The sequence below is a fragment of the Elephas maximus genome, chromosome 7 (genome assembly GCF_024166365.1).
Source record: "Elephas maximus indicus isolate mEleMax1 chromosome 7, mEleMax1 primary haplotype, whole genome shotgun sequence".
NCBI lineage: Eukaryota > Metazoa > Chordata > Mammalia > Proboscidea > Elephantidae > Elephas > Elephas maximus.
The window spans coordinates 89,124,669-89,150,787 of NC_064825.1; the positions used below are offsets into that span (position 1 = coordinate 89,124,669).

Sequence of the window (26,119 nt, forward strand, 5' to 3'; positions counted from 1 at the left end):
TCTCCTTGGAAAGGAGACCCGGCTGCCTCGAAATCCTTCCTTAGGGCACCCACTCTTTCACGTTCCCCTTCTGGCTTAACTGAAACTAAAGTAACCAGTGGGCCGCTCAAGGAAGAAATAAAAGACAAATGTGTGAAATAAGCACATACAGAAACGCCAGCTTTCGGAGTGGCTTTCGCGCCTGTCGGGGGTTCGAGGTCCCAGGTCCACTGACGCCGGGCGCCGGGATGCCTGGGACAGTGCGGCTCTGCTGGCTGCCGGCTGGGGACTGCGTCCACGCTCCAGATATGCAACTCGAGCTGTGCAAGCAGGGACCGCACGGGCTGGGTACGTCTGAGCGTGCCAGGGGTAGCTAATCCCGGAGGGAGGGACTACGCTGGTCCAGGTCTCCTCTCCATCTGCCGGCGGTAGAATTTTCTCCCTCAGCATCTTTCAAAAGGCGACTGAGGCGGACGCCTGCGGTTTAACTGGCCCCGTGCAAAGTGTCAGTAAGTAATCTGTACAGAGAAAGCGCTTTTCCAATGACCAAGAGCAATAGGGAGCTCATTTTGTCCAGGATCAGTGAAGGGGAAAGAAGCCAGATTTGATGCTGGGGTTAGTTCAGGTCTCCCCCCAACCTTTAAGGCAAAGTCTAGGAAGAGTGAGGAATGCAGAAGGAGACAGGAGGACCAACAGAGTCTGCCCTCTGTAGAGAACAAATTTGGTTCCCCTGGGCCTCAAACTTCCTTGGAAATGTCTGCCTTCAAAGCGATTAAAGACCTATTTGTGCATGAAGTGATGATGTCAGCCATAACCCCAAAACACCCAAACCAGTTGGGGTGGAGTAGATTCTGACTCATGGTGACCCCATGTGTTGTAGGGTAGAACTGGCTCCATAGGGTTTTCAAGGTTGTGACCTTTCAGAAGCAGATCACCCCGCCTTTCTTCCAAGGTGCCTCTGAGTGTGTTTGAACCACCAACCTTTTTAGGTTAGTAGTCGAGTGCTTAATTGTTTGCACCACCCAGGACTCCTGTGCCAGTCATAAGTCTTGTAAAAAAGGAAACTATCAAGTACTTTCAGAATCCATAATTTTATTTGAACAGTCTTACTCATGGTCATAGGCATTTGATTCCCATTTTAAACATGGTAGTGAAGGGGCTTGGATGAGCTCACCCTGAAAAGTGGTGGCTGAAGTCAGAAATGAATCTTTGGATGCTTCATTTTCCCTCTTCAGACAACTCCTCATTGACTTTTCAGGACACAGCGAGAATTTTCTATTTTCTGCATTGCTTCTGCCATTTTCTCATCTCTATGTCCCAAAGCATGAGTCCGTAATGAATAAAATTAAAACTTGTGTGTGTATGTATGTGTGCACACACTAAAGTAAGTGTTAAGGGTAGTTTTCAGTCTAAGTCAAGGCCATCAGTATATCGGACATTCTCCTGATCAGACCCTTGTTTTTAACTTAAGAAAAAAAAAAAAAACTCCCTAGAATTTTGCAGCAGGCCTAAACTGTGTGATAAATATGTAACCTACAACTCTACGATCAGACATTAAAACAAACATATAGGTTGTGATTAGCAGTTTACTTAGTTATAACTGGTCAATGTAGTCATTAAATGTGGAAATTTTGGAATGAGATTGCCTGAGCTTGATGGAGGCTCTTAATTCTCAGCTAGCGTGGATAGGAAAGTTACGTAGTATAAGGAGGCAGTATTGGATAGTGGCTAAGAGCGCAGAATCTGGAGCCAGACTCAATGAGCTCCAACCCACCACTTACCAGCTGTGTGAACCTGGGCTAACCTGCACTATCCTCATCTGGCTCAATATCATCAGTCAGAACAAGGCAAGGGGCTGACTGTGGAACAGACCCTCAATTGCTCATATGCAAGTGCAAGTCGAAACTAAAGAAAATCAGAATAAGCCCACGAGAGCCAAAGTATGACCTTGAGTATATCCTACCTGAATTTAGAGACCATCTCAACAACAGATTTGACGAATTGAGCACTAATGACCTAAGATCAGAGAAGTTGTGAAATGACATCATGGACATCATACAAAAAGAAAGCAAAAGGCCATTAAAAAGACCGGAAAGAAGGAGAAGGCCAAAATGGATGCCAGAAGAGACTCTGAAACTTGGTCTTGAACACTGAGTAGCTAAAGCAAAAGGAAGAAATGATGAAGTGAAAGAGTTGAACAAGGGCAGCTCAAGAAGACAAAGTAAAGTATTATGATGACATGTGCAAAGACCTGGAGATGGAAAACCAAAAGGGAAGAACACACTCGGCATTTCTCAAGCTGAAAGAACTGACAAAAAAACTCAAGCCCCAAGTTGCAATACTGAAAGATTCTATGGGAAAAATATTAAATGACTTAGGAAGCATCAAAAGAAGATAGAAGGAATACACAGTCACTATACTAAAAAGAATTGGGCAACCTTCATCCATTTCAGGAGGTACCATATGAGCAGGAACCAGTGGTACTGACAAAGTCCAGGCTGCACTGAAGGCATCGGTGAAAACAAGGCTCCAGGAGCTGACAGAATACCAACTGAGATGTTTCAACAAACAGATGCAGTGCTGGAAGTACTCACTCATCTATGCTGAGAAATGTAGAAGACAACTACCTGGCCAACTGACTAGAAGAGATCTATATTTATACCTATTCCCAAGAAAGGTGATTATAGAACAATATCATTAATATCACACACATGTAAAATATTGCTGACGACCATTCAAAAGTGGCTGCAGCAGTATATTCACAGGGAACTGCCAGAAATTCAAGCTGGATTCAGAAGAAGAAGTGGAACCAGGAATATCATTGCTGATGTCAGATGGATCCTGGCTGAAAGCAGAGAGTACCAGAAGGATGTTGACCTGTGTTTTATTGGCTATGCAAAGGCATTTGACTCTGTGGATCATAACAAATTATAGATGACATTGTGAAGAATAGGAATTCCAGAACACTTAATTGTGTTCATGAGGAATCTGTATATAGACCAAGAGGAAGTTGTTCAAACAGAACAAGGGAATATTGCATGGTTAAAAGTCAGGTAAAGTGTGCATCAGGGTTGTATCCTTTCACCATACCTATTCAAACTGTGTGCTAAGCAAATAATCTGAGAAGCTGGACTATATGAAGAACGGGGCATTAGGATTGCAGGGAGACTCATTAACAACCTGCATTATGCAGATGACAACCTTGCTGGTTGAAAGTGAAGAGGACCTGAAAAACTATTGATGAAGATCAAAGACCACAGCCTTCAGTATGGATTATACCTCAATGTAAAGAAAACAAAAATCCTCACAACTGGACAAATAAGCAACATTGTGACAAACGGGGAAAAGATTGATGTTGCCAAGGACTTCATTTTACTTGAATCCACAGTCAACACCCACAGAAGCAGCAGTCAAGAAATCAAAAGACACATTGCATTGGACAAATCTGCTGCAAAGGACCTCTTTAAACGGTTGAAAAGCAAGGATTTCACCCTGAAGACTAAGGTGAACCTGACCCAAGCCCTGGTGTTTTCAGTTGCCTCCTATGCATGTGAACGTGGAGGATAAATAAAGAAGACTAAAGAAGAATTGATGCCTTTGAATTTATCATGGCCTGCCAAAAGAACCAACAGACCTGTCTTGGAAGATGTACAACCAGAATGCTCCTTAGAAGCAAGGGTGGCGAGAATATGTCTCATATACTTTGGACATGTTGTCAGGAGGGATCAGTTCCTGGAAAAGGCCATCATGCTTGATAAAGTAGAAGGCCAGCGAAAAAGAGGAAGACCCTCAATGAGGTGGACTGACACAGTGGCTGTAACAATGGGCTTAAGGGTTAGGGTTAGGGTTAGGGTTAGGGTTAGGGTTAGGGTTAGGGTTAGGGTTAGGGTTAGGGTTAGGGTTAGGGTTAGGGTTAGGGTTAGGGTTAGGGTTAGGGTTAGGGTTAGGGTTAGGATGGTGCAGGACTGGGCAGTGTTTTGTTCTGTTGTACATAGCATTGCTATGAGTTAGAACTGACCCGATGGCACCTAACAACAACAACATCCTCACCTGTAAAATGGGGATAAGAATACCTACTGCATGGGTTGTTGTGAAGGTTGAATGAGCTAATGCATGCACAGCATGGTACACAGACTTGATAAAGCAGTGGGGGTTGATAATAGAGTCTCATCATAATGAAGATGAACTGAGCTATGGGATTAAACTTGTGGAAAGCCCCGGCTTATGTTAAACCCATTGCCATCAAGTCAATTCTGATTCACAGCAACCCTATAGGCCTATAGGACAGAGTAGAATTGCCCCACAGGGTTTCCAAGGAGTGCCTGGTGGATTCAAATGCCGACCTTTTGGCTAGCAACTGTAGTACGCTTATCCACTACTCCACCAGGGCTTCCAAGTGCTCATAAATGTTGACTGCTACACTAGAGCAAAAGACTTCATTGAGAGAATTTAGAAAGGGTTTGAAGTTAAATTTAAAGGTGAAATGGGGTTTAAAATAAGAATTACCCACCCAAATTAAAAAAAATAAAAACTAGCCCTTATTTTTAAAAAGAAATAGACCAGGGTTCCTTCATGGCATTCATGGCAACCCGTAATTGCTCCAAAATAAAAAACATTTTCCGTTTTAATAATCATAATCTTGGTGACTTAGATATGTTTGCTTTAATTAGATCTGATAAGTTGCTACCTTCCTTGCTACTGTTTTGCATAGGGCTCAAATCAGTTGTTAAAATATATATATCCTTGGGTTCCAGGAGGTAACCTCAGAACAACCAATTTTTTTGGCATGAAGTTTCCTTTTAATAATATGCTTCTGCTTTGACCCGAGTATGTGAAGCAAGCGAGAGTACTGCGTATGACTTTGGGTCAGTTTCTTATCTTTCACAACTCTTTGGGGAGAACTTCCTTAGAGAAGGTGAATATTTGAAATGGTATCTTAAGATTTCAATTTCACACACAGTGGTTGTAAGAAATAACTGCCTACCGGTGGGATTTCATTTCTAGTCAACAGGCAATTAAATCGCTCAAATTTAAGTTTAACATTTAGAATCAAATCTCAAAATGTGTATTTATTATGAATAATGTTAAAGCAAACGTGACTTTATTGTATCCTCCGGTAGCAACTTGTACAAGCCTTATTCAGAAGAGCGACTCAGTAACTAAGAAGTGATTCTGAACGTGTAAAATGGTTCTTGAGAGTTGGGGAAATCTGAACTCGACCCCAGCCCAGTGGGATTGAAATGTAATTCCTTTTCCCTCTCCCTCACTCCTTGTGAATCTTAAATACTCTAAAATCTAGACATTTCCCGAGTTTTCCTTCCTGAATGCAAACGTCAACGGACTGAATCAGTCTGCATGATGAACCCAATCCCTGGGTGGGCAATTTTCTCCTCTGGTCATTTCCTATTCTTTTTTCCTCATTACATTTACTGTTGTGTTCTAGGGAAGGAGCGGCATTTTCAAGTGATGAAGGCTACCTTCCTCTGTGGAAAATGGACATCTAGTAGAAATGAAAATGCAAATGTCACTGGGAAAATGCCACAGATGGCAATTTACCGCCCTTTTTTTTCAACAATTATGAGCCGAGTTGCAACATATGCCTGTTAGTTGTGACATTCACATAGAGGAACGAAAATAGAGATTTATCTTAATATGGCTTTTGCTTCCTTGCAAAATTCTTTTTTCAGTTGTCACAGGCATCTGGCTCCCAAACTCCTTTCGGAACATTTCAGGGCCGGTTGATGGACATATTTTCACAGAATTTTAGAGCTATTAACCTCAGTGATAAATAAATCAGGTTTCCTATACAGTACAGAAGAGCCTGCAATAAATCTAAAAAAAAAAAAAAAATTTTTTTTTTTTAATGAACTGAATATTAGGAGTTAGAAAGACATATTTTCAGCTGTTTACCCGCTGTGTGATTTGGGGAAATTGCTTCACCTCTCTGAACTTCAGTTTCTGTTATTTGCCAAATGGAAATGATATGATGCTCAGCAGAGCCAGGACTAGGGACCCCACCTGCCTCACCCTAGTCCCAGCCCTGTGCACCTCACAGGAGTTTTGGCAGAATTCAACAGGATAATGCTTTGCAGAGTGCTGGCAAGTAATAAATGCTCAGAAATGATAGCTGTTGCTATTACCCCGTCTTTTAGAAGCAATCAGCACCGTACCAGGAAGCAACAATCTCCCCGTCAATCAGGCCACCCACCAAAGTATGCTGAGACTGAGGTGTGGAGGCACTACAGAAAGAGGTGAAGCATGCCTGAAGCGTCAGCAAGCCTCAGACTTAGGGAGCCCAGCATCTCTCAGCTATAAATGAAGGGCTGTGCCCATTTAGCCACTGGTTGGCTATTGACAGAGTCCCTGGGTGGGACAAGCAGTCAATGCATGCGGCTGTTAACCAAAAGATTGGCGGTTCTAGTCCATCCACAGGTGCCTCAGAAGAAAGGCCTGGCAATCTATGGCCAAAAAATCAGCCCTTGAAAACCCTATAGAGCGGTTCTATTCTGACCCACATGGAGTCACCATAAGTTGGAATCAACTCGATGGCAGCTTTTTTTTTTCCCATTACTGACAACTTGCTTCCTTTACTACACTGCCTGCTCCTGCCACATCCCTGAATTTATTTATCAAATTTTCCCCCTTCCAACAACTTCTAAACCATCTCTTACAACTAAAAAAAGAGGTTAAATCAAGTGCTACAGTAACTGCCCCCAAATTTCACAATTCTACAGCGAGTTCTTAGAAGTTACGCTCATATCATGCCCCAGTGGAGGGAGCTTTAGAAATCTGACTTCCCAGCTCACACCTTGGGGTGGCAGGGGTTTCAAAGTACCTCGTACCTAGCGGGCTTCCCCCACCCCTGCTCCAACCACAGCAGCTCTGCCCTTGTTGAACTTGAGCTTGTTGCTTCACCTCTCTGCACTTCAGCGTCTGCATCCGTGAGATGGGGGGTATTCAGGGTACCTATCTCACACAGCTGTTAAAGGAGTCTATGCATTAAAAGGCAGAAGGAGCTTGCAAAGGAGACTCGCACATAGTAAGCTTCTATGGAAGATTTTGCCTGTATTAAAAGATTCTAACTTTAGAATATTTGAAACTCCATTGATAATTCAAACCCTTGGTTTGATGGACAAGGTAAATACAGAATCAGCAGCTTCTTCTTCCTCCTCTATCACCACCAAACCCTCCGGCACCTTCTTCCTTGGATACCGGACTGTTATGGGTTGATTTGTGTCCCCAAAAAGATATGTTTAAGTTCTAATCCCTGGTACTTGTGAATGTGACCTTATTTGGAAACAGCATCTTTACAGATGTGCTTAGTTAACAGGAGGTTATACTGGAGTAGGGTGGATCCTAATCCAAAATGATTGTTGTCCTTATTAAAAGAGGAGAGGAGACCCAGAGAGACAAAGAGACCCAGAGAGAAGAAGGCCATGTAATGACGGAGGCAGAAACTGGAGTGACGCACCTACCAGCCAAGGAACACCAAAGGCTACGGGCAACCACAGGAAGCTAGGAAAGAGGCAGGGAGCAGACTCTCAGACCCTCCAGAAGGAACCAACCTTGAGTTTAGATGCCCAGCCTCCATAACTGTCAGGCAGTACATTTCTGTTGTCTTGAGCCACTCAGGGTGTGGTACAGCAACTCTAGGAATCTAAGACGTGGACTACGGACTTATCTGTCGCTCACAGTTCAAAGACGGAATCAGGACTGAGGGGGCTGGCTCACTGAACTGTCTTTGAGCTCTTTGTTCCTGCAATTGTCTCCCCTCTTTCGTTACTCAGAGGCAGCCCACCTAAGTGGCACACTGCAGTGCCTGGGATCCTAGAACAGCACATTTGAAGTCCTAACTCCTTACTGTGCCTAGAAGACCAGCACTATCTGACCTCTGCTATCCCTCTGACCTCTTCTCCATCACACCCCCCTAGTGCTCTGTGCTTGAACTGCACTGGCCTTCTTTCTATTTCTTGGAACAAACCAAGCCAACTCCTACCCGAGTGCATTTGCTCTTGCTCCTTCCTCTGCCTGGGATGATCTTCCTCTAGGTCACACTGTGGCTCTCATGTACTTCATCCAGGTTTCTGTTCGTATATTTCATCCTCAGAAGAGCCTTTTAAAATCCCACTCCCCACACTCTCCATCCCCTTATCCTGCTTTACTTTGCTTCCCAGCCTCATTGCTACTTTCACTTTGTTGTTGTTGGGTGCCGTTGAGCCCGTGTTTGACTCTTAGTGACCCTATGTGACAGAACAGAACTGCCTCATAGGGTTTTCTTGGCTGTAATCTTTACAGGAGCAGACTGCCAGGTCTTTCTCCCACAGAGCTGCTGGGTAGGTTCAACTACCAACCTTCTGATTAGCAGCCAAGCACTTAACTGTTGTGCCACCACCCAAAACCCATGCTGTCGAGTCAATTCCAACTCATAGCAACCATATAGGACAGAGTAGAACTGCCCCATAGGGTTTCTGAGGAGCACCTATGGATTCAAACTGTTGACCTTTTGGTTAGTAGGTGAGCTCTTAACCACTGCACCACCACGGCTCCTTAAAACCACTTTGAAGGCAGAAACTCTTTTTGAGTTATTCCCAGTTGTGTCTTCAGCACCTGGAAGGTGCCTAGCATGTGATAGACCCTCAATAAATGTTAGTGGAGAGAATGAATGTACAAATGGTAGCCTTGCCCCCTTGGCTAAAGCATGTTGCGCTGCCCTCTCGGGGTAAAAGTTGTGAAGGAACTTCAAGATCTCTTGTTTTTCTCGAACATCATTTTTGGGAGAACAAGAGCCCAGGTACCATTCAGATTCTGTCTCAAAATTTTGATTTGGGAAAGAGGTCAGGTTCTTGGTTCCCAGGAACTTTGAATGTGAGTGGAATCAGGAAGCAACAAGGGCCCCTCCCACACAAGGAGACATGGCTGCAGTAGACCAACGTATAGAGCACAGTCAATCATACAGGTAAAGCACAGGATTTGGAGACAGACAGGCTGATGTTTGAGTCCTGGCTCCTTCAAACCGGTTACCATCAAGTCGACCCCCGACTCATGATGATCCTATGTATGTCAGAATAGAACTGTGCTCCCTACAGTTTGCAATGGCTGATTTTTCAGAAGTAGATGGCCAGGCCTTTCTTCTGAGGTGCCTCTGTGTGGACTCACACTTCTAACCTTTCGGTTGGCAGCCAAGTTCATTAACTGTTCATACCACCCTATACGGTTTTAGGCAAATTATTTAACAGCTCTGAGCTTCGATTCTATCATGTGTAAAATGAGGATAATAATACCCCCTCACAGAGCTGTAGGAATAAAATGAGATCATGCATGTAAAATGTTAGCAAGGTGATGGGCATGAAGTAAGTGTTCAATGCGTGGCAGCTATTATTAGAACTAATTAAGCAAAGAGAAACTCAGAGGAGGATAGCGCAGCAGGGTAGGCATTCCTTGGCTGAACATAGGTGGATAACTGGAGTTGTGCCTCACCAAGGGCTCAGCCCAAGCAGGGTGGAGTCAGCCTCTTGCCTGGGGTGGGGGAGCTCTTGCCTTACCTTACCTGCTCTGCTGACTCCCATGGGGCAGGTGGGTTAGGATCACAGAGGCCTGGCCCAGTCTCATGCTCAGGAAGGCAACACAAGGAGATGGTGCTAGGAGCCTGTCCTGGCCATCAGCTCATCAGAGTCAGGGGCCCCTAGTCTGACACACTGTACCCCAGACAGGGTTTCTGTTGCAGGAAGGAGAGGGAGAGGAGCCACGCCATGGCTGGGGAAGCTGTGTTTTCCACCACTAATGCCTAGCTGAGCCTGGGCTGTGACCTTCCGGATGACTTGTCCCTACTCTCATTCTGTCTGTCTCTGTGTATCTTCCTAAGCTACAGACCTCAGTGGGAAGGATAGAGCTGGAATCTTGTTTATGATGCTGTCTTAGTTGTCTAGTGCTGCTATAACAGTACCACAAGTGGGAGGCTTTAACAAACAAATTTATTCTCTCACAGATTAGGAGGCTAGAAGTCTGAATTCAGGACGGCAGCTCTAGGGGAAGGCTTTCTCTGTCTACTCTAGGGAAAGGTCCTCGTCTCCTTTCAACATCTGTGGGCCTGATGTTCCTTAGAGATCTCCCTGTATCTTGGCATCAATCTTCCCCTTGATCTCGGAGGTTCTCAGTGCAGGGAACCCAGGTCCAAAGGATGTGCTCCACTCCTGGCTCTTTTTTCTTCATGGTGGTGAGGTCCCTCTCGTCTCTGCTCGCTTCTCTCTCCTTTTATCTCTTAAGATGAAAGGTGTGACTCAAGCAAGCATGTGGCTTGAGTAACGGTGGTGACTTAAGTAAGGATGGTGACTTGAGCCACACCCTCTTGTAAGGCTGTGACTGAAGGTATACCCCACACTGATGCTGCCTCATTAACATGTAGAAGTTATGATTTACATCACAAAATGGAGGATAATTACATCAGGTCAAACATGGAGGACAACCACATAATACTGGGAATCATGGTGTAGACAAGTTGACACATATTTTGGGGGGACACAATTCAATCCACGACAGATGCTCCCTAGAAATATCCACTGCTGAAATGTCCTTTGGCAAAATCCAAGGAGAGATCTGCTGGCTTTTCTCTGCCAGTTTTCTCTGCTTCCCTTCAGCTGCCCCTCATGTATCTTACTGCCAAACTCACCTATCTGGAACACTGTTTTCTTCACTGTCACTACCCTTGCTCAAGAATTTGCAATGGTTCCCTGTTGCCTGTGAGCATGAGCAAGTTGCTTCACCTCTCAAGACCTTCATTTTCTCATCTGTATAGGGGGAAGAAATGAGCTGGAAGGTTAAAACTGAAGCTTACCTGTGTTTCTATCATTCTAGCAGAAAACCAAATTCCCCAGGCTTCCACTAAAGGTGCTCCATAATCTGGCCCATTCCAATTTTATTTCTCACAACCCTAGAGCCTGAAACTTCCCATTCAGCTGCCCTCCTCCCTGATCTCAAGCACCCTGCTCATGCCCATTTCTGTACATTGTCTTATTCCATTCTATCTGGAATGTCTGCTTGTTTGTGTTTCAAAACTCCTGTGCTAGAATAGAGTTTTTAAGAGCAGAGACTTCAAAGATAAATAAACCTGGTTTCAAGTCTCTGTTTCACAACTGCTACCAGGGTCATCTTAAGCAAATCTCTGAGCTTCAGTGCGCACAGTTATAAAATAGGGCTGATGATAAATATAGGGTTAAGAGGAGTAATTGTAATCATGTATGCAGCAGGCATAGCACTGTGCCTGGCACATAGTAAAAAAAAAAAAGCCAAATCAATCAATTTGCCATCGAATCAATTCTGACTCATAGTGACCCTATGGGACAGAGTAGAACTGCCCCATAGAGTTTCCAAGGAGCACATAGTAAGTGCTCAACAAATGACAATGATCTCAGTTAGTACAAATCCTCCCCACTCCTCTCTGCCTCTCCAGATCCTGCCCATCAACCTGGACCTAGGTCAAGCGATGTCTGAAGGCTTCCCTGCCTACCGAAGCTCATGGTAGCTAGTCCCTTCCTGAGTTCTTCCAGCTCCTGGCTCTATGACCTGGTTAGATGCCTCATTGGGCTCTTACGTGCAATGATTTCATGTGTGTGCAGCATCTTGACTCGAAAATGCCCTATGTATTCGGAGAGGCCATGATTTGCATCTTTGCTGGTTCCCACAGCATTGATATAAATCTGAAGACATCTGGAGGTACTCAGTGTTGTCAATTGAATTGTGTTCCCCAAAAGATATGTTGAAGTCCTAGCCCCTGCATTGGTGAATGTGACGTTGTTTGGGGAAATAGGACTTTTCTTAGTAGATGTTATCAGTTAAATTAACAAAGTCATACTGAAGCAGGGTGGGACCTAATCGTAATCCCTTCTGAGTAGGGTCTTGTAAAAGAGGACAGACACAGAAACACAGTCACACACAGGGAAAGACAGCATGTGAGGATCCCTCTACAAGCCAAGGAATGCCAAGGCTTGCCAGCAGCCACCAGAACTTGGAGAGAGGCGTGGAACAGTTCCACTCTCAAAGCTCCCAGAAGGAATTCACATAGCTGAGATCCTGATTTGGACCTCTAAACCCCAGAACCGTGAGAAAATAAATTTCTGTTCTTTAAAGCCACCCACTTTGTGGTATTTTTGTTATGGCAGCACTAGGACACTGAAACACTTGTAATTACCTTAGCATTGAAACCTTCAAATATCAAATGCATGCCATCAATTGCAGGATACATCAGCCCAACTCCTAGATCATACTGACCTGTGGAGGAAGGGTCTTTACATTGGTGAAGAAGGTCCTATCTGGGACCCCAGAATTGGTACTGGGGTTGGCAAAGTTGGTCTCAGACCTCTTAAAAACCTGGTAAAAGCTAAAGACCAGGCCCTTAGACACACCTCCATGCCTACGTGATTAATTTTGCATATAATTCAGGGAGTTCACAACCTGCTCAGGTTTATCTGTGGATCTGTTTAACTGGCCCAGCGTTATGATAAAACCAGACCCAGGAGTTCCAAGACATTCAATGGCAATCCTTGCTGCTTAGCCCTTCGTGGGCCGTGCCAGTCCCTGACTTGCAGACAACTTTCTTTGCAGGAGCCCACTTAGCTCCAGGGACAGAAAAAAAAGGCAATTTGTCATTATGTACAGCTACATCCTGAAAGGAACTCAATGTTTTTGTATCTGTCCTCTCCTCCGAGTCCCAGAGTTGAATGGAATGTAGCAAGCCCAGGCTCCTTTTTGGGCGGTGGTGACAGTGGGTGGGGAGGTCTCATACACAGCATTTTTCATGCCCATTCAGGACACAGCCTGTTTCCAAAGGCCCGGGGGCTGCTTTTGGGCCAGCTCGCCTCCTCTCATGCTTTCAGGCTACATTGCTTCCCATCATATTGCAGAAGGCTGCCTTGAGTCCTATCTCGCAAAGGAAGAGCTATTAAAAATATATTCCATTTGTATTTCCTGCGTGGCCCTCCATCTGGAAATATCTTTCATCTGGCAACTTTCACAAAGTGAACTGAATCTTGAAGGAGGTCCTGGCAGGTTTATGCTGCCTTCTCTATCACTCTAATAAGTCATTTCCATCCTAACCTTCATGAGGGTCGAGCAATCGTGACTTGGTCTCGGAAATAGGATTGTCCTGGAGTGGCAGCCAGGCTTCCGGCTATGAAGCATCTTTTTAACCCTGAAAACACCCACTTGGAGGGCAAGAGCTAAATCTACAAGATTGCTAATACACACTCCATCTCTTGGCACAAATGTCACTTCCTTGGGGAAGTTTCCCCCGGCCCCTATGACCAGATCAGGACCTGCTATTCTACGCTCTCACTCAAAGTTCAGATCACAGTTTGTAATTCTACATTTTGTGATTGCTAAATACCATCTGGCTCTCCCCAAAGACTGCAAGCTGCTGTCTATTCTGCTCAGAATTGAGTTCTAGCATAGTATCAGCACACAGTAAGCATACAATAAACATTTGCTGAATGAATGACCCAACAAATGAGTGCGTGATGAATGAATGAAACCTACCTTACCTGCCTCTCTTCAAGTCCAGGTTGAAATATATCTTCTTTTCAGAACTGTGGTTCCTGAAAGAAAATGACAAGGAACCCTTCTGTTTAGGTAGCTAGAAGTAGAAAGGAGAGAGAGAAAAATGTCCTTTATCTTCAGTTAGAGAAATGTTTCCACAAGGTCCCTGATAAACTAGGGAAAAATGCCCCTGGGGCTTTCTGATAGGAGTGGGTGTCCTCGATAGTGCAGGCTGGGTAGGGCAGAAAGAGCTTTGCCATCAGGGCAAAGAGGTGGATTCTAACGGTTTCTTTGCTGGTTGAAAAGACTGCTTCCTGCCTGACTTTTTTTTTTTTTTTTTTTTAATTCTTCACATGCCAGCCCAGCTTGTAAATATGAAGGAGTGGCTCCCACTCCCAACATGTGGGGTCAGGGTATCAGGAGTCCTTATCGCTCCTATTGTGGCCTTTCGGGTGGATGCTCTGTGGTCCCAGAAGGCAAGAGCTCTGCTTCTGTCTCACCATTTGCAATCTCACATCCTTTTGAGTCTCAGAAAACCCCCACGAGTTAGAAACGGGAGGTAGCCAAGTTCCCATTTGATATTAGGAAATGAGGCTAAAAGCCTTCCAAATCTCAAAGCTGCCTGAGATAGAGAGTCACAAGACACTATTTTTCAAGAGGAAGAGCTGCATTAGGAAAAAGTCAACTCAGAGGCCCTGTTACCTAGTAAGTGGCATTTGTTGGATAGGCCTTTTAAGTAATCAGACAAAAGACTACAGTTAGGAACAGATGAGCCTATCATTGCAAGTGGCGCCCCACTGGCACAGTTGTTAAGAGCTATTTCTGCTAACCAAAAGTTTGGCTGTTCGAATCTACCAGCTGCTCCTTGGAAACCCTATGGGGCAGTTCTACCCTGTTCTATGGGGCTGCTATGAATTGGAATTGACTTGATGGCAACAGGTTTTTATTTTTTAACATGGCAAGTAATAACTATCTTTTATTAAGCACTTATTTGGAGCCCTGGTGGTATAGTGGCTAAGAGCTACAGCTACTAACCAAAAGGTTGGTAGTTTGAATCCATCAGCCACTCCCTGGAAACCCTATGGGGCCGTTTTACTCTGTTCTATTGGGTTGCTATGAATTGGAATTGACTTGCCGGCAACGGATTTTTTTTTTTTTTAATGTGTCAGGTAGAGTCCCTGGATGCTGAAAGGCTGGAGGTTTGAGTCCACCCAGATGTCCCTCGGAAGAAAGTCCTGGAAATTGACTTTGGAAAAATCAGCCATTGAAAACCCCATGGAGCTCAGTTCTACTCTGACACACATGGGATCGCCATGACACAGAATCAACTCGACTCCCTGGCAAGTGGTATGGGCCAGCTAATTTATATGTTTTGTCTTATCTAATTCTTATAACAGCCTTCTGAGATCAGTAGTATTATTATTCCAGTTTTACAGATAAGGAAACTGAGGCTCAAAGAAGTTGAATAACTTTCCCAAGGTCACATAATTACATACGGGTAGGAGATGGGATTTGAACCTAGGTCTTCTGACTCCATGTCCTAACTCTTACTCACCGTGCCAATGCTTCCCAAACTTCCTACATTTGCTGATTAACAATACACATTCTTAGGCCCACACCAAATCTACTGGAACAAAATCTCTAGGGGCTCAGAAAATCTTTGTCTGAACATTCGGTCTAAAGTAGCCTTCCCCTTAAGCATTAACATGCCATTGTTTTATTTTCATCTTTGCACTTACCACTGCTTGATATTTTCTTATTTATATATTTGCTTATTGTCTTTCTTCCCCACTAGGTGACAAGTCCCAAAAGTGCAGGGACCAGACATTCAAAATTGTATCTCCAGAATACTGAACCTGGGGTGGTACCTAAACCAGTAAGTACTTTATACATATTTATTGAATAAATTGGTAGATGTTGCCCAAAGCACTCTGTTAAGAAGGATTCTGAGTCTGGACCCAGGTTCTGGGTGAGAAAGAGGGTCAATCATTGAATACTGGTGTCTTCCAAGATTGTGGTATGAGGAAATGTTGACACACAGATCATGGATTTGACATCCCAGAGAGAAAATGGAATCCCCCAAAAGCTAAATGCAAGATGACTCAGCTGGTCAGTGAGAGAACCAAGTTCAAGGACTTTTATATCTTACTTGGGATGTCAAAATGCACATATATGCAATGGAGAACAACAGTGCGATACTGACCAGAAATGCAGTCAGGAGAAATCAGAGTAGGAGTAGGCATGGAAGCCTTCCTGGAGGAAGTAGAAATTGAGCTGCCCCTTGATGGGTGACTACCTGGGGACTTCCTTTGTGTCAGGCCTTGTACCATTAGCTTTAGATAGAGTGTTTCATTTGGCCCTTACAAAATCCTAATGAAGTATTACTGTCATAATTTTATGGATAAGGAAGCTGAGGCACAGAAAGGCTAAGGAAATTGTGCCAGGTCACAGAGCTACTAAGGACTGCTTGTTGGAATTAACAGCCAGCTTCCTGTGATTTCAAAGCTGGTTGTCTTAACCAACCCAGTAAGCAGAGCAGGTGCGTCTGGCAGGCAGTAGCCTGAGTAAGGGTGTCGGTGTGGGGTCAAGAGCTGGGTGTGCAGTTCAGGGGTAAAAAACCCATTGCTGTCGAGTCGATTTCGATTCATAGCAACCCTATAGGATGGAGTAGAACTGTCCCACAGGGTTTCCAGGGAGCACCTGGTGGATTCGAACTACCAACCTTTTGTTTAGCTGCCATAGCTCTTAACTGCTACACTACCAGGGTTTCCAGTTCAGGAGTAGTGATGGAATAATGATGGGCTCAGGTTTCCTTTTGCTGGAATATTGTTACAGTCCATCTCGGCTGCTGGGTCTGCTCTTCGCTCCCATCTAAAGCCATTGGATGTCAAAATGCACCACAGCGGAGGCAGTAATGGCAAGTCCTTCAACTGTTTGTTGCTAACTCAAGCATAGCCAAAGCGAGGGGAGTCCCTCAACAAGGAGGTCCCCTGGCAAGAGAGTTCTGTGATGTCTCAGCTGAGAGAGGGCCTGGTCCTGGGGCCATAGATATAGGATAGTCGCCCACTGGAGGTAGTTTTTTAACAATGCTAGAGGCTGGGAGGCTGGGAGGCAGACTCATTTCTGGCAGTCCGTCCCTGTGTGGGGCAGTGGATCAAAACAGGAAGGGTGGGATGCCTCGCATGCAACTACTTGGGTGTAGCAGAAGCGTTTGGGGCTGGGGTTCTGATGGTTTCTGCCCTGGCCAAATGTCATTTTGCTATGAGTAACTTTTTGCACCCAACTCAAGTTGCCCCTGACATTTGGTTCACTATGTCACAATTCTTACTAATATACTTGCATGTAGGCTGTACTGGTTTTTCATAGCCAGCTGTGTATGTAAAGTCCACCTGCTAGCAGGAGGACCCCCTGAAACAAAGTACCCCAGGCTACAGGGAACATTCAGGAAAAAAGGTCCTTGGGAGTTTGGGGCACCTTGTGTAAAATTTGAGTTACATAGTTAACTTTTAGGAGCCTTGGAGGCACAATGGTTAAGCGCGTGGCTGCTAACTGAAAGGTTGGTGGTTCGAACCCACCCAACGGATCCTCAGGAGAAAAAGACCTGGTGATCTGCTCCTGTCGAGTGGACTCCGACTCATAGCAACCCCATCGGACAGAGTAGAACTGCCCATAGGGTTTCCAAGGCTGTAATCTTTAAGGGAGCAGACTGCCACATCTTTCTCCTGTGGAGGAGCTGGTGGGTTTGAACTGCCAACCTTTCAGTTAGCAGCCAAGCGCTTTAACTACTGCTCTACCAGGTGTCCTTCTGTAAAGACTGCAGCCTAGAAAACAGTATGGAGCAGTTCTACTCTGTCATATAGGGTCACTAGGAGTCGAAACAACAGTTAACTTTTGATTTGGTGGTGCATCTTTTGGGCTATTTAGATACTTTGCCTGCGTTATTTATACACACATAAAAGGAAATTCCCTAGGGGGTACATGCTTGTCGCTGGGCAGCTAGCAAATCACCTGGAACTAGTCTATCATCTGCTACCCCCAGCAGTTAGGAAATTTTGTCCTTTGGTTAAAGCCCCAAGTGCTGGCACTGTTGGTGTTATGTAGGCCAACAGAGCCTTGACTATTCTCTCTGCCGCTTCAGCTATTTTTCCTTGTATAATCATATTGTGAGGAGTCCCTGGGTGGTACAAACAGTTGATGTGCCCAGCAGCTAACTGAAAGGCTGGAGGTTCAAGTCCACCTAAAGGTGCCTCAGAAGAAAGACCTGGAAATCTCCTTCAAAAAAAAAATCAGCCATTGAAAACCCTATGGAGCACAGTTCTACTCTGACACACATGAGGTTGCCATGATTCAGAATCAACTCAATGGAAACTGGTTATTAATTGGTCATATTGTGAGCCCCTAATTCTATTCCTCTAGCCCCAAATGCCCTTTTTATAATTAGGGCAATGGGTAGGAAGATGGCTTGTTACCTCCTATTGGGGACCACAACCAATGAAGTCCAATAAGGGGGTGGCTGGAAGTGTGTCAGGATGGGCAGTGTTGCAGGTGAGGTTGCTAAGAGTGGGTCTAGGTAGTTGGGACATCAGAAGGGAGTTATCCAGGGGAGTGGCACCAGTGAACTTGATTTCCTCCAGGCTTCTAATTGCTCATTTAATATCTGGGCCAGAGGAAGGCTGTGCCACCCATCATGTTATGTAGGCGTCGAAACGTACAAACATAGGCAAGTGCATTTGGACAGGTGAATGATCTGGACTCATGGGCCAAGGACATGATAATGTCAATTAATGTTCCATAAAACTGGCCCTGGAGGGGGTAAGGCAAGACCTAGGGGCTTAAACTGGTAGTGTTTGGTATTGTGGGCCTGTTTCATGAGCTGAGGGTCGTTGGCAGGCAGGATGGGAATTAAGAGGTAGCCTTCTCTTTTCTTTCTTTTTTTTTCTCATGGGAGCAGATAGCAGGCCCAACATTGTGTGATGTTCAGCCATTGGGATGTGGCCTTGGCTATGAGTAGATACAGATTAGCCTCGGGGTAGCCTTAAGCAGTGGGCTTGTTTTGGGTGGTGCAAGAAGGGACGTTATAGCAAAAGTGGGGACAGGGACTGTTTTCATAGGGTGAGAGGACTAAAAGCAAGGGTAATCATGAAAATGGGGTCCATCGTGCTTAATGGGGAAGACGCGGAAGGAGAGGGAGTTAAAATTTTGGAGGTCTGAGTGGGGGTCAGCTGAGTGAGGGTTCCCGAATGTAAGAACTCCATGCTCTGGCAGGGGGAACCTTGGTAAATGATGTAGGTAACCAGGTAGTCATCCTCTGGGATGCTGTGGTTGGCTGGGCTGCAGTCATTGTCTGGGATGCAGTGATTGGTTCCCCAGACAGGTACAACTCTTGAGCCAGATCCATGTTATGGAGCATAGGTTGACATCAGGAAGGCTGTCCTAAAGATATGCAAAGTGGGAGGAGTGCCTGGGGTGCATTTAGCCACGCTGGGCTGCCATTGAGCACCATTACTGTAGTAAAAGTAGCCCAGGCCAGGCTACAAATGCAGGACCACATTCTTTTTTGTTTATCCTGATGGCTGTTTGGGATAATGTAATATGCCCAGCCTGTGGTGTTATAGAGGAATAGTTGTACATGCCAAACAGGGATAGCACTGTGGGTGCAATATTGCCCAGGTGTCCTGGCATTGAGTAGGGGAGATTGTGTTTCAGACCCAGGTCATCAGCCATATCAGGTATAGCCAGCTAGTGACAATCAAAAGGCTCCACAATAACATTTTCAGGTTTTTAGGCTCCACAGCAGCATTTGGGGCTGCCCATTTATAATAACGGGGCACATCTGAATCTCACAGCTGTGAGTAGCTGCCGATGCTTCAGCATCAAATAATGGGGAATAGATGGCTTCAGGAAATAGAATATTGGTAGGTCTCCACCACCAATAGCGTATTAGTGTTGGGAACCAGGAACTCTTTCACCTTTCTCCAAGATCCACATGGTGTTAGGTGTCAGTCCAGGCACCAAAACTTCTGTCTCCTGTGGGAAGGTCTGGAGTTAGCTAGCCTTTAAATCCATCATAACTGGAGTATGCTTTAGGTGGTAGTGGTGCTTGCTTTCCAGGCAGGCTAGTAGAAACGTATCTTAGGGATTTTGCTGTTGACCAGTAGGCAGAGGCATAACTAAGGTATGGCAGGTAAGGTGCATGCCCTGGGTGCCCCTTGAGGAGGGGCGCTAATGAGCAGTTTCTATTGGTCATCACAGTTTCCATCACCAGTTGTGAAATGCCATTCAGCAATTTAAAACTAATTGCCATAGGCTCTATTTTCCATAGATAGGCCCCTGCCAGCAGGGTCCAGCTTATAACTCACCCTTGGTCTGGGCACCAATTCTTTGTGGATGGTGCTTAAATTGAAAAAGGGAGAGGAATGGAGGGTTGGGGGAGCTTGAAGCAGGCAGCTGGATGTGGACATCCATGACTTGGAGCCTGGATCTCCTGTTAGAATCAGGAAGGGCAGAATGAGGGAGAGGTGCTGAGGGCATTTTGGTATGGGTGAGCGGCCCATGAGGACAGGTAGTGAGGGACATAAGAGCAATGAAAGCCCACTTGGGAATCCACATGCCAATCTGTAGCTTTAACACTTTTAAAAAAGGTGCTTTTTAAGAAGCTGTCATAGAGTTTTATGAGACCAGCTGCTTGGGGCTGATACAACATGTTGAAGTTCCAGAGGATGTATTGTTGGAGTACCCAGGTCTGGGTGGCTTGGGCTATGAAATCGCTGTCCTGATAAGAATTAATAATGTCCAGGAGGCTGAATGAGATCAATATGGACTTGATAAGACCCATTATCACAGAGTCCGAGGTAGCATGGCAGGAGGGATGAGCCAATAATAGATAAGTGTATGTGTCCACCATGGTTGGACATACCAGCCAGTCCAGGGGACCTGGGTAAGGGTCCGTTATAATCAATTTGCCATTGGGAATGCAACTGGGTCCCTCAGTCATTCTGCTGGGAGTTACGTATCATGCCCGATTCTTGAACTTCTATCTGATTTGACAAAAGGGGAAAGTGAGACTCAGGAAGGGTAAACAACTTGTCCAAGCAGGATGGCTAAAACCAAAACCAAACCTGTTGCCATTGAATTGATTCTGACTCATGGCGACCCCATGTGTTACAGAGTAGAACTGATCCATAGGGCTTTCTCGGCTGTAATCTTTACAGAAGCCGATCGCCAGGCCTTTCTTTCATGGCACTGCTGGGTGGGTTCAAACCACTGACCTTTAGATTAGGAGACAAGTGCAAGTGGTTTGTACCACTCAGGGACCTTAAGTAGGTGACAAAGCCAGGATTCAAACCCAGAATGGTTTTACCACAAAGACTGTGCTCTTTTTTGTTAGAGATGCAATACTCCCAAAGAGTTTTGTAACTAAGAAAATGGGTCTTTAATGTACAAAAATGGGGAAATTCTGTGGAAGAACAGGTTTGGGTGATGAGAGGGGAAAGATGATATAACCATTTTGGACTCTGCTCTTGTTTGAGTCCAGCTGGAGTTAAAAGTCCAGGGTTAGTATTTCCTATGTACTTGAGTATTTCCTGTGTGCCAGGCACTGTGCTGGGCACTAAGGATTTAAAAACCAGAACATGGTTCCCTCCCTTGAGATGCTCACTGTCTTTGGGTGAAGATCTGAGGGCACACTTAGTGAATTCAGGGTGTGGTAGCTAGGCACCAGGCCAACTACAACACTGAGATAGGCATGTGGCCAGACTCTCCAGGCCAGGTACCTGCCACGTAGCAGTGCCTCCTGGTCCTGCTTGTTTAATCAACAGAGTCACGGAACACTTAACACTGTGTCAGACATTGTGGACACATTAGAGATACAGAAATGAGTCAGGCAAGGGCCTCAACTCAGGAGCTCACAGAGGCAAGGAGGAGACAAATACTTCATTCACTCAATCATTCATTCACCAGCTAGAAGCAGAGTGCTTACAGTGTGCCAAGGACTCCTAAGATCTGGGTATAAAACAATTAACAACGCAGACACTGTCCCTGCACTCAAGGAACTTACAACCTAGTAGCAAGTAATTGTAATAAATATTATTATTGTTATTAACAACAACAACTAATAAGGGCTGACTCAGTGCCAGCCACTGTACAAACACTTACATGATTTATTTCATTTATTCCTCACAATGACCCTATTGTCACCCCATATTACAGATGAGCAAGTTGAGGCTGCAGTCTCCCTAAAGTCTATAATAATTCTTTGGAAGCACAAAGGAGGGCATAACTAATTTTACCTCGTAAAGTCAGGAAGGGCTTTACAGTAGATGTCATATTTCTGATGGAAACCTAAAGAACTATGGGTTTTCTCTAAACAGAAACATTGGGGCAGGAACCATCTAGAATAATGAAAGTGTAATACCTGCTTCAAAGAGTATTTGTGAAAAGTCAACAAAATACGTGAAACCCAAGCACAGTGCTTGGCATGGAGCAGGTATTCCCAGTTGTTTTTTCCCCTTCATTGGTTGTGTGCAGTGAAAGGAAATCGTGACCACTTTCCCCCACCCATTCACTTTGGTTTTTTAAAGACACCCTTCAAATTATAACTTCCCTGGGAGCCAAGGCCTCTCTAGGGCACTCCGTTATGATCCTTGCCTTCAATTCAGAATTGGAATGTCTTTGGAAACGTCAGTGAGGGCAGTGGACCCACCTCCTCATTGCATAAGGTGGTTGTGCAGACACGCAGATACACACACGCTCACACACACACACACACACACACACACACACACACACGGTTGCTGGGGAGATCGTGGTAAACACCAGCCTCTCTTCAGGATCAAAATAACTGAGTGGTCTCCCTTTGTGGCTGGTGTAGAGGAACAAATTAGATGGGTAAATTAGCAGTTCCCAAAGACATTAGCAATTGCTCACAGCAGTGCCTGCCTCACTGTGAGGCCTCTCCAAGTCACAGCCTATGAATAGACACTTCCTCTCTGGAAGAGAGAAGCCAGAGTGCCCAGAACACCATGGGGGAAGCTTGAAGGCTCACACTCCCTTCAAAATGGTTTTGTTTTTAAAGACAAATTTAATTACCACTTCTTTTGGCTCCTTAAAGAAGAAAAAAGTTCCCTCATCCATCAGAGAATTAATCAAGCCTACTCACCAGCAGATGATGTAATCCTGGTGTCTTCTTCTATCAGATCTAGGCCGCTGCCCTGCTGATGCCTTCCCCACTAATTGCCCTGCTTTGCACCTGTTTCTTCTCAGGAGGCCCTAGCACCCTAGCTTCAGGTGCCAGTGCTACCTCCTCTCCCTGACAAGACACCCACAAGCCCTTGTGGACAGCAAAGCCTGCTCCAAGACTGAGGGGGTGTTTCCTTCTCACGTCTGCTCACGGCCAGTAGCTGTCCTCTGAGTGTGTTGCAACCCAGGGTTCGGAGGGCTGGGCCTGTCGACTCTGGCTGTCTATCTGATAGGGCGGAGCCTTTGCCCTCACAGTGAGCTCTCTCACGCCAGATGTGCTCTGTATGGAACCCGAGGCCTTCAGGGGAGGTCCTCTGTGCAATATAGCAAGAGCTGGGTGGCTCATATCCTAACTCAGACCCTCACCCTCTGGCTCAGAACATGGACGAGGCTGACAATCTGCAGCTTCGAACCAGTTCCGACAGACTCTCCTATTCCAAGAAACTACCTTGGACCCTGTTCACACAAAGCTCCCTCTTCTTCCTATGGCTCCTCCTTTTGAACTTCTCCTCTCCACCATCAACCAGTATTTACTTTCCCTCTTGCCCAGTGCAATGACAAAACAACCAGTTGATGTTGAGTCGACTCCAACTCATGGCGACCCCACGTGTGTCAGGATAGAACTGTGCCCCACAGGGCTTTCAATGGCTGATTTTTTGGAAGTAGTTTCCAGGCCTTTCTTCTGAGGCACCTCTGGGTGGGCTTGAACTTCCAACCTTTCAGTTAGTGGCCAAGTGCATTAACTGTTTGCATCACCTAGGGCCTCCCTGCTCAATGCAGGACTATGCTATCCCAGTCAAGGGACTGCAGATTGTTATAGAAAGCTCACATAGACTTGGAATTGAATCCCAGCTCCACCACTTACTAGCTGGACACACGTAAATAAGGTATGCAGCCTCTCAGAGCCTCAGCACAGAACCCTCATCTGTAAAACAGGAATAATGGTACCCACATTTCAGGGTTGGTGAGTGATTAGATGTGATCATGCAAGGGAACAGCTTGCACAAGTGCCACTAGTCCTTTACATTTGCAGAATTTGCTCATCCAGCATTAATTTCAGTCTATGGATTTGCAATCGCTTCATTAGATGGTAAATTCTAACTTAGTGTTTCTTCGGAGCACCTCAGGGCCTGGAGCAGCTACAGGCATGCAGAGGTCACTCACAAGTACTTGGTTCTTTACTGGCTCAATATAAGGAGTCTCCTGTCTCTCAGTTTTCTGTCATCACCACAAAGCTTTATCAGCTGCTCTCCCAGCCCTGCCTCTTTGATCCTGGGCTTTGGGGCCACTACAGGCTCAGGCTCTCCTTTCCTTGTGCTCCACCCCCTAATGAGCTCCTGACTGCTGAAGCCTTGGTCTGCACGCTATTGTTGCCATCCACACATCTCATACCCTGAAATGGCTGCTTCCTCATATGGCAGTGTCTGTCAGCTGCCCCTCTTTCCCACCCCCCCCCACCCTCCCCCCTACATGAATTGTCTGTCTGCTGGGCCAGGCCCTAGCCCAGGGCAACAGCTCACCAGGCCTCACCTCTGAGTCTCTTCCAAGCACTAGCAGCCCACCCTGGTCCAAAGGTACCATTTATAGCTGATCTCTGTCAGCACCTCCTACCTTCCGCTTGGGAGCCTGTCAACACCCCAGCCATCACTGTTCCTGCAATGGCTGACAACCCTGGTGCTGCTGAGGCTGCTCTGGGAGAGTCAAGCAAAATGATTTCCATGGTGGTGATGGTGGTGGTGAGCACAAGAGTTGGAATCTAGCTGAATCCGCGTCTAGTCCAGCCTCCTCATTTTGCAAGGAGGTGTCTCGTTCCTCTTTGTATCTGCCACACCAAACTTGGGGTCTGGCATACAGTAGGTACTCAGTAAATGAATGCTTACAAGTTGGAAGTCCTAAGGACACATAACTAGCTAGGGATTTCCCTTTCTCAATGCCTGTTGATGTCCCGTTCACATTTCTTTCTCTTGTACTTGCGAACCAGAAAGTTAGCTCGTGATTAACCTTTCATGATCTTTCCTTTACTTCTGTGGTGGAAAGCAAATTTGCAGCAGAAAAAAGAAAGATGCCCAACCCCTTTGTTTCTGCCTCTTCAACCTTCTCTAGATCTTAAGATCATGGCGAGGATCTCTGAAATTCAGGCCCATTTTCAGAAACTGGAGCTGATGAAGGAAGTATGACACAATCTAACATTTTTCTTATCTGGCAGTGTGGTCTGGTGGTTTGCACAGGGGCTCTGTAAGTCGGAAGTCTGGCTTTCTATTTCTGGGGCTTAAGGGAAACCATGTAACAACAGTCTTTGCAGCCCTGGGCACTCTTGCTTTCTGTTTTTCTTGTTCCGTGTAATAAGCCTGGACTGGAATGGGTTACCCACAGAAGACAGTAGTTCAACAAGGAAAGGAAGTGTACCACCCTTCTGCCCCACCTTCTGCCTTGCTTGAGAATGTGAAGGTTAGCGGTCAGTAGAGGAAAGATAATCCAAAGAAATGGAAAGTGAGGGTAACGAGCGGGAGGAGAGTGGTTTGGGGCTGAGAGTATGAAGATGTGGTGATAGGTTACTTCACCACATCAAACTAAACCTTTCTCCGACTACACCTTGTGAGCAGGAAATCATGATGGGCTCTTAGAGGGGGAGATTTTCACTGGCTGAGGAGCCCCCTATGTGCCTGGAAAAGGAGGTGGGAAAGAAGCGAGCCTTGCTTTTCACTCCAGGGAGCAAATCCAAAAATGAGGAAATGGAGAAGTTCTTTGTTCTAAAGTAGAAAAAGGGAAGAAGAGATGGAAAAAGCAGAAAGAAAGTGACAGTTTATTTTTATTTTTATTGTGCTTTAAGTGAAAGTTTACAAATCAAGTCAGTCTCTCATACAAGAATTTATATACACCTTGCTATGTACTCCTAGTTGCTCTCGCCTTAATGAGCACACTCCTTCCCTCCACTCTCTATTTTCACGTCCACTCCGCCAGCCTCTGACCCCCTCTGCTCTCTCCCTTCCAGACAGGAGATGCTGACATAGTCTCACGTGTCTGCTTGATCCAGGAAGCTCACTCCTCACCAGGATCATTTTCTATCCCATTATCCAGCCCAATTCCTGTCTGAAGAGTTGGGTTGGGGAATGGTTCCAGTCTTGGGCTAACAGAAGGTCTGGGGACCATGACCTCCGGGGTCTTTCTAGTCTCAGTCAGACCATTAAGTCTGGTCTTCTTAAGAGAATTTGAGGTCTGCATCCCACTGCTCTCCTGCTCCCTCAGGAGTCCTCTTGTTGTGTTCCCTGTCAGAGCAGTCATTGGTTGTAGCAGGGGAAAGTGGCAACAAATTTGATTGAATCAGAAAAGGGGGAGGAAAAAAAAGAGGAGGGTATTAAGAGCAGATCTTCTGAAG

At 45.5% G+C, this 26,119-nt stretch overlaps 2 long non-coding RNA genes across 3 annotated transcripts in view; one reads left to right on the forward strand and one right to left on the reverse strand.

The window, feature by feature from the left end:
* Positions 1-315: 315 nt before the first annotated feature.
* Positions 316-22,917, reverse strand: LOC126079696 (uncharacterized). Of its 2 annotated transcripts, none has more exons than XR_007518236.1 (3): positions 22,664-22,917; positions 13,512-13,565; positions 316-398 (listed from the first exon to the last, which is right to left on the reverse strand). It is a non-coding gene; the product is annotated as an uncharacterized LOC126079696 (long non-coding RNA). The 2 variants fall into 2 exon arrangements; XR_007518235.1 differs by having other exon boundaries at positions 324-398; positions 13,507-13,565.
* The window catches only part of LOC126079698 (uncharacterized), a 40,978-nt gene continuing 15,211 nt past the window's right edge, over positions 353-26,119 (forward strand). The window contains exons 1-3 of the long non-coding RNA XR_007518238.1: positions 353-484; positions 14,676-14,853; positions 15,302-15,382. This is a non-coding gene — a long non-coding RNA (uncharacterized LOC126079698). The remainder of the gene's footprint in view (positions 485-14,675; positions 14,854-15,301; positions 15,383-26,119) is intronic.